Below are 7043 nucleotides of genomic sequence, written 5' to 3'. Positions count from 1 at the left end.
GACTCTACTATTAAGTCTGTATTGCCTTCTTGGCTCATCCATCTTAAACTGTGACGTCAAAAGTAAACCCCGGGCTTCCCTGGTGGCGCAGTGGTTGACAGTCCGCCTGCCGATGCAGGGGACACGGGTTCGTGCCCTGGTCCGGGAAGATCCCACATGCCGCGGAGCGGCTGGGCCCATGAGCCATGGCCGCTGAGCCTGCGCGTCCGGAGCCTGTGCTCCGCAACGGGAGAGACCACAATGGTGAGAGGCCCGCGTACCGGAAAAAAAAAAATAAAAAGTAAACCCGAAGAATCCACACGCCATTAGAAGTGATTGAATTGCTCAGGTCTCTATGCTGGGGGGAAGAGTTACATACGTAAACACCAAATACCTAAGAATAAGTCTAGGATCATGCATCCCATCTCTCCCTTGAGAGCCACAAGTTTGTAATAAAAAAAATGTTGGGGTTAGGACTCCGCGTTTTCACTGCCAAGGGCCTGTGTTCAATCCCTGGTCAGGGAACTAAGATCCCACAAGCTGCGCCATGTGGCGCACCCAAAAAAAAAAAGAAAGAAAGAAAAGAAATCATCAGTAAATGGAGAAATAACATTCAGGAGTTGGCAGGCTCTGTATTACAGCATCCGTTCTTTCCAAATTGTTCTACAGCTTCCACTGTAGGGGAGCAAAACTTGGTGCCCCAAAACGTCTCTGGAGCACGTGCGTTATCTCGAGCTGAAAACAATGGAGGCCCAAAAGACTCAGGAAGAAACTATGACTTTCCCCCTAACTTCCTAAAAAATTTTAGACAGAGGGTCTCTTCTTGGAATAGAGCTGCCACCAGAGGTATATGCAAAGAACACGAGCTAAGTGTGGCAGGGGAAACTCAGCAGGGCCTGGAGATCAGAGGCCACTCTACGTTCCTGTCTGGCCCAGCAAACACTTGTTTACCAAACATTCGCTTTTCCGTCTTCAGGTGAATTGCCTTTCTCCCCTTTGAAGTCCCAAACCGCTACCCACAACATCCCCTTTTGTCTTGAGAAATGGAATATTTCCTGCCATACCGGTAAACAAAGGATGTCACAGTCATCAGCGATTACAGCCACCAGTGAGCTGGTGAGCCCTGAGGGAACTCAGGAAGGAAACAAAGGATACCCGCCATCTAGCAGCCATCAGACTGCAGCCAGTCCCCACGGTGAGCCCTGAGGGAACTCAGGATGAGAAAACGGGAGATACTGACCTCAGCCGAGGTGCCTGTCAAAGGAATGGTTTCAGTGAGCCCAGACTCTTGCATCTTCCCATACATAGAAAAGTGCTAAGTGCCTTAACTCGAGATACCTGGTTGTCTTTTATTAACGGTAACCTTTTGTTCCTACCACCTGCCCTTTATTGCAAAACTCCTGTATATCCTAGCTCCCCCCTCACCTCCTCAGAGCAGTTCTCTCAGGGTTACTTGACACCCTGACTCCCAGGCTTGAAGTCCTCAGCAAATCCCCCAAATATAACATAACTCTCAACTTTTGGGTGGTGAAAATATTTTTTTAGTCGACAGTCTTTAGCTGAAGATGGTAATTAAGGTAAGGGTTTGGGCCGTTATGGCCAGTTATGCAGTCTCCCTGACTCTCTCCCATTTATACATATGGTGCTAAACAACTGGCAGATTTTTTTCTTGTTTATCAGTCCCAGGTCAATTCTGTTTATCAGTCCCAGGTCAATTCTTAGGCCAGCCAGAAGAACCTAGGAGGGTGGAGGAACAGTTCTTCCTCCCTGACATATTAAAACAAGATAAAACTCAATGGAAAGAAATCAAAAGATGTGGAAAAGGCACTTCAAAAAGGAACGGCCAAATAGCCAATAAGCATATTGAGACCTTCAACCTCGTTAGACTTCAGAGAAATGCAAATTAAGAACCTGATGAACAGAAAAAACGACACCCCCATCAGAATGGTTAAAATTAAAGACGGGCACAAGCACTTCACACAATGAAGGACAACTCTTACAGGGTGGCACGAGTTAAATGGAGAAAACAGGGACTTCCCTGGTGGCCCAGTGGTTGAGAATCCGCCTGCCAATGCAGGGGACACGGGTTCGAGTCCTGGTCCGGGAAGACCCCACGTGCCGCGGAGCAACTAAGCCCGCGCGCCACAACTACCGACCCTGCACTCTAGAGCCCCAGCTCTGCAACAAGAGAGAGAAGCCTGGGCACCACAACGAAGAGTAGACCCTGCTCGCCGCAACTACAGAAAGCCCACGCGCAGCAACGAAGACGCAACGCAGCCAAAAATAAATAAGTAGGTAAATTTAAATTGAGAAAACACCACTGCCAAACTTGCGGGTGGTTTTCGCTACAGCTAACTAAGCACATGTGCTCTATGACACAGCAATTTTACCTCCAATTAGAAACCCCACGATAATCAGTGCTTAGGTCTGCAGAAGATGCACGCACATCTGTTCACAGAACCTTTATTCTTCATGTCCCCAAACTGTAGTTGTAAAAGAAACCATACAACGAGAACTCTGAGTTGATTCAATGTATATGAAGTTTACAACAAGCAAAACGAACGTGTGGTGGTAGTAGTCAGAATAGAGGTTGCCTTTCCCAAACAGCTCAGAGAGAAGAGTAAACCTCCCCTGGAAAAGTGGTCTATTGACCTGGTAAGTGATTACATGGGAGTGTGACTATATACATGAACATACACTGATGTAATCGCTCATCAAGTATGATTAGCTAATTAAGTATGATAGTAAATATGTACAACCAGAGATTATATTTATACATACACAAATGCACACACGAAAAAATGTTTCAAAAACTCAAGAGGAAGTTAGCATAGCTTTTTAACTGAGAAGTGACAGGATAAAAGACAAAATATGCCTACATAAGATGTTCACTTTATAAACACACCCCCTTTATCTGGATAATCTCCTCTACGTTTTCTGTAATCCCTGTCTTTCTAAGGAACCACTATGATAGTCAACATCTGAGTATTTACCATGTACAGGAACTATTATAAGCTCTTCTACAGATCATATTTTTTTCTTCCAACCATCTTACTGGGTAAATTCTATTATCTATGCTTCATATGAGGAATCTGAGACTTAGGGAAGTGGTTCTCAAAGTATGGCCCGCAGACCACAGCATCATCTGGGAACTCATGAAAATGCTGATTCTTAAGCCCTATCCCCAGCCCTACAAAATCAAAAGCTCTGGAGGTGGGCCCAGAAAACCGTGTTTTAACGAAGCTTCCAGGTGATTATGATAAATGCTAGTTTTAGAATCACGGGCATAGGGAAACAAAGGCCCAAGTACTCACATTTGCTCAAGTTGAAGCCAAGATTATATCCAGGAGTTTAACTCAAGAACCTGTGCTCTCAACCACTGACACTTCCTCAATGGAACAAAAAGCAAATAAATAAACAAAAATCCTTACATCCTCGGGCATTAAATGGGCAACACTGGGGAAGACTCGCAAGAAGAAAAACACTGTTAAGTAAGCACGTGGGAGGAATTATACCCAATTAGAAGATTTATTGTGAAAAATGTTTCAAATCACAACATATAAGAGCTCACAATTGTTATATTTAATATAAAAATGCTCATGCTAAAATGCTAAGTCATGGGCTTCCCTGGTGGCGCAGTGTTTGAGAGTCCGCCTGCCGATGCAGGGGACACGGGTTCGTGCCCCGGTCCGGGAAGATCCCACGTGCCACGGAGCGGCTGGGCCCATGAGCCATGGCCACTGAGCCTGCGCGTCCGGAGCCTGTGCTCCGCAACGGGAGAGGCCACAACAGTGAGAGGCCTGCGTACCGCAAAAAATAAAATAAAATAATTAACATAACTTAACATAAAATACAATAAAATAAAAAATAAAATAAAATGCTAAGTCAGAAGAGCACAATAACCAAAAAGCATCATCACACCTGTAACGTGCCGACTGAAGCAAGACAATCACGTCCTCAGACAGAAAAGTGCTGGAAGCATATACACCCCCAAAACCCAACGACTGTGTTTGAGTTTCCATGCCATGGATGATTTTATCCAGATATTTTCCCTTTTTTCAATGCTGCCTCTGGTGAACATGCATTTGGTTTGGGGAAGAAAAAATGTTAAAGGGAAATGAGTCACCCAGGTCACAGAAAGTCAAAGGGTAAACACGCCGCCTGTCATGTTTTCCAGTTGAGATGAGGAGGAAGAAGTTCCAGGAAGGTGGCGGGTGATGAGGTCAGAAGCCAGACTGAGTAGACGGGGACACACGGGAGTGATGGCGACTTGGAGCCACACAGAGCTCTTCTTAGAAACCTGACAGGGAGAGTGAAAACCTACATTTCAGGTTTAAGAGACCACAGGTGAAGGGAGGGGTGAAGGTCCTCGACAAGCATAGGGAGGAGGACACGAAAGCTGCTGGAATTTTGGATCAGACAGTGACGAGGAGAAAGGCTTGCATCCGAAGACGGAGCACACAGCAGCACAGCGTGAATGAAGCGGACCATTAAAATAGGCAGAAAGTCACCATCTCGTTCCAGCCTGGGCGCTGCTTACACGTCAATAATGTGGTTCTCACGTAACTGAAGGACGACCAGTTAGGATTGCAGGTAACACCACGAACCGCTCGTTGACTAAAGGAGGTAGCCCAGTACAGCAAAACCGCATTAGAGCCACGTGGGAAAACAAGGAAGGTACATGCCCAAGACTAAAGGGTGCACAGAGGTAGTTAGCTCTCCGGACCCCCCAGGAGACGGAGCATAATTCCTTGAAGGAGATACTGGGGGAAAACCCGAATGAAGCCAGAGAAGGAAACAAAAGAGGAATTTCTGGTTCCGTACGCATGGGTAAGGATGAACATGTACATGTGAGAACCCCCGGAGTGGAGAGTGACAGAAACCTCTGGCTTCCTACCCTAACCCTGCTCAAGTAACTGGATAAGTCATTTAATTTCCAGTTCCCACTGCTAAGCCTGTTTGGCCAAGAGCCACACCTGAAACCATGCGATGCCAGGAATACAGTGGCTCCTTCCCTGAGTGAAGATGCCTTGTAATTACAGCCCCAGAGACACTCCCGCTTAGGTCATTCTCTCTGCTCTTACCATCATGAAAGCGGATTGTTCCCACCCAGAATGAATGGGTGACGGGAAAAGGGGGGAGTCCGTGACTTGGGTATATTCATAGGCAGATAAAAGCAGGACCTGAGAGGTAGCCTTGAAAAATGAATAACAAAACGAGTTGATGGAGTCAAATAGACTACAGGTGAATAGCTTTACCCTTAGCGGAAAGCAGTTCTTTGTTTTGGTGGGTTTTTTGGCCGTGCCACGGGGCACGTGGGATCTTAGCTCGCAAACCGGGGATGGAAGCCGTGTCCCCTGCAGTGGAAGCTCAGAACCCTAACCACTGGACGCCAGGTAAGTCCCAAGCAGTTCTTTATTTGAAATAGGTATGAGCAACGTAAGGGTGAAGACCGGTGCTGAGAAACTTAGGACCTGAGCTGGAACAAGCCTGAAAGGCTCCACTGTCACAGCAAAAGCAAAGACACTTGCTGAAAAGGAAGCGATATGCTGCCGCCTGGAACTACAAAACTGCTCAGGGCTCTGCATCTAATTAGCAGCAGTAGTTCCCCTTGATGCTCTGTCACCACAAGCATTTGGGGGGAAAAACACACAAATTTATAACTTCATGACCACGTCGCTGTCCCCCACCCTTCATGACAGTGACACTTGCATCCGTCTTTTGAGATCAAGGAGTGATACCATCCCGAATTATAGATGCAGAACTGAGGCTCTGACACGGTAGTCCTCTGCTCGAAATTACAGTGGGAATGCAAAGATACCGCAGGTGGGCCTGAGGGATCTCTTTGGGGTGATGGAAACGTCCTAAAATTGGGTTATAGTTATGGTTGCACAACTCTGTTGTAAGTCTGCTAAAAGTCACTGTACACTTAAAATGGGTGGATTTTGCAAGATGGAAATCATACCTTAAAGAAACACTTAAAAATAGCATTGGGGGCTTCCCTGGTGGCGCAGTGGTTGAGAGTCCGCCAGCCGATGCAGGGGACACGGGTTCGTGCCCCCGTCCGGAAGGATCCCACATGCCGCGGAGCGGCTGGGCCCGTGAGCCATGGCCGCTGAGCCTGCGCGTCGGGAGCCTGTGCTCCACAACGGGAGAGGCCACGGCAGTGAGATGGCCGCGTACCGCAAAAAAAAAAAAAAAAAATAGCATTGGAAGAAAAAAGTTACACATGAGGGGCTTCCCTGGTGGCGCAGTGGCTGAGAGTCCGCCTGCCGACGCAGGGGACACGGGTTCGTGCCCCGGTCCGGGAGGATCCCACATGCCGCGGAGCGGCTGGGCCCGTGAGCCATGGCCGCTGAGCCTGCGTGCCCGGAGCCTGTGCTCCGCGGCGGGAGAGGCCACAGCAGTGAGAGGCCCGCATGCCGCAAAAAAAAAAAAAAAAAAGTTACACATGAAATCATTGGCAGCTGTCCCCCCCTCCACATCTCGTCTCCGCCTTATAAAGACAGAACTCACCTTGAGGCCTGCAAAAACCTTCTCGAAGTCTCACGCCGCCATTCAAGCTCGCAACATTCTGTGCAAAGGCTCCACCAATAATTGCCACTGAGTTAAGAGATCAGACAAAGAAACAGGTACAAGAGTAGGTACTCACCTCCCTTCGGCTACGACTCAGTTGCAACCTGTGGGTTACCTCACGCAAAGCAAAGCCTCCACCAAGAGAAATTCTTCTACCAGCCCGCACTCTGTGATTGGCCCGTGGGACCTGGCGGGAGGGCAGGACTTCCGGTCCAGGGTGAAATGGCTCTCCTTATAATGGTCAACCGGTGGTTCTCAATCTTTAAAGTGAGACTCACATTGAAATTACCCAGGTCCAATCCTTGGTCATCCTACTTGAATTGGTCTGGGGTGGGCTTTAAGAAGCCAGAAGCCTTCAAAAGCCCCCCAGGTGATTCTGCTACTGACCAGGGTTCTTGACCTTCCCCAATCAATAGAAATTGATCAGAGGCCAGACAAGAAATTCGTGCAAGGTTTTATTGGGGCACTTCCTGCAGCTGAGGGGAGAG

This window comes from Lagenorhynchus albirostris, chromosome 19 (assembly GCF_949774975.1).
Source record: "Lagenorhynchus albirostris chromosome 19, mLagAlb1.1, whole genome shotgun sequence".
Classification (NCBI taxonomy): Eukaryota; Metazoa; Chordata; class Mammalia; order Artiodactyla; family Delphinidae; genus Lagenorhynchus; species Lagenorhynchus albirostris.
The sequence above is the reverse complement of the archived record's forward strand: the minus strand, read 5'-3'. Positions refer to the sequence as shown.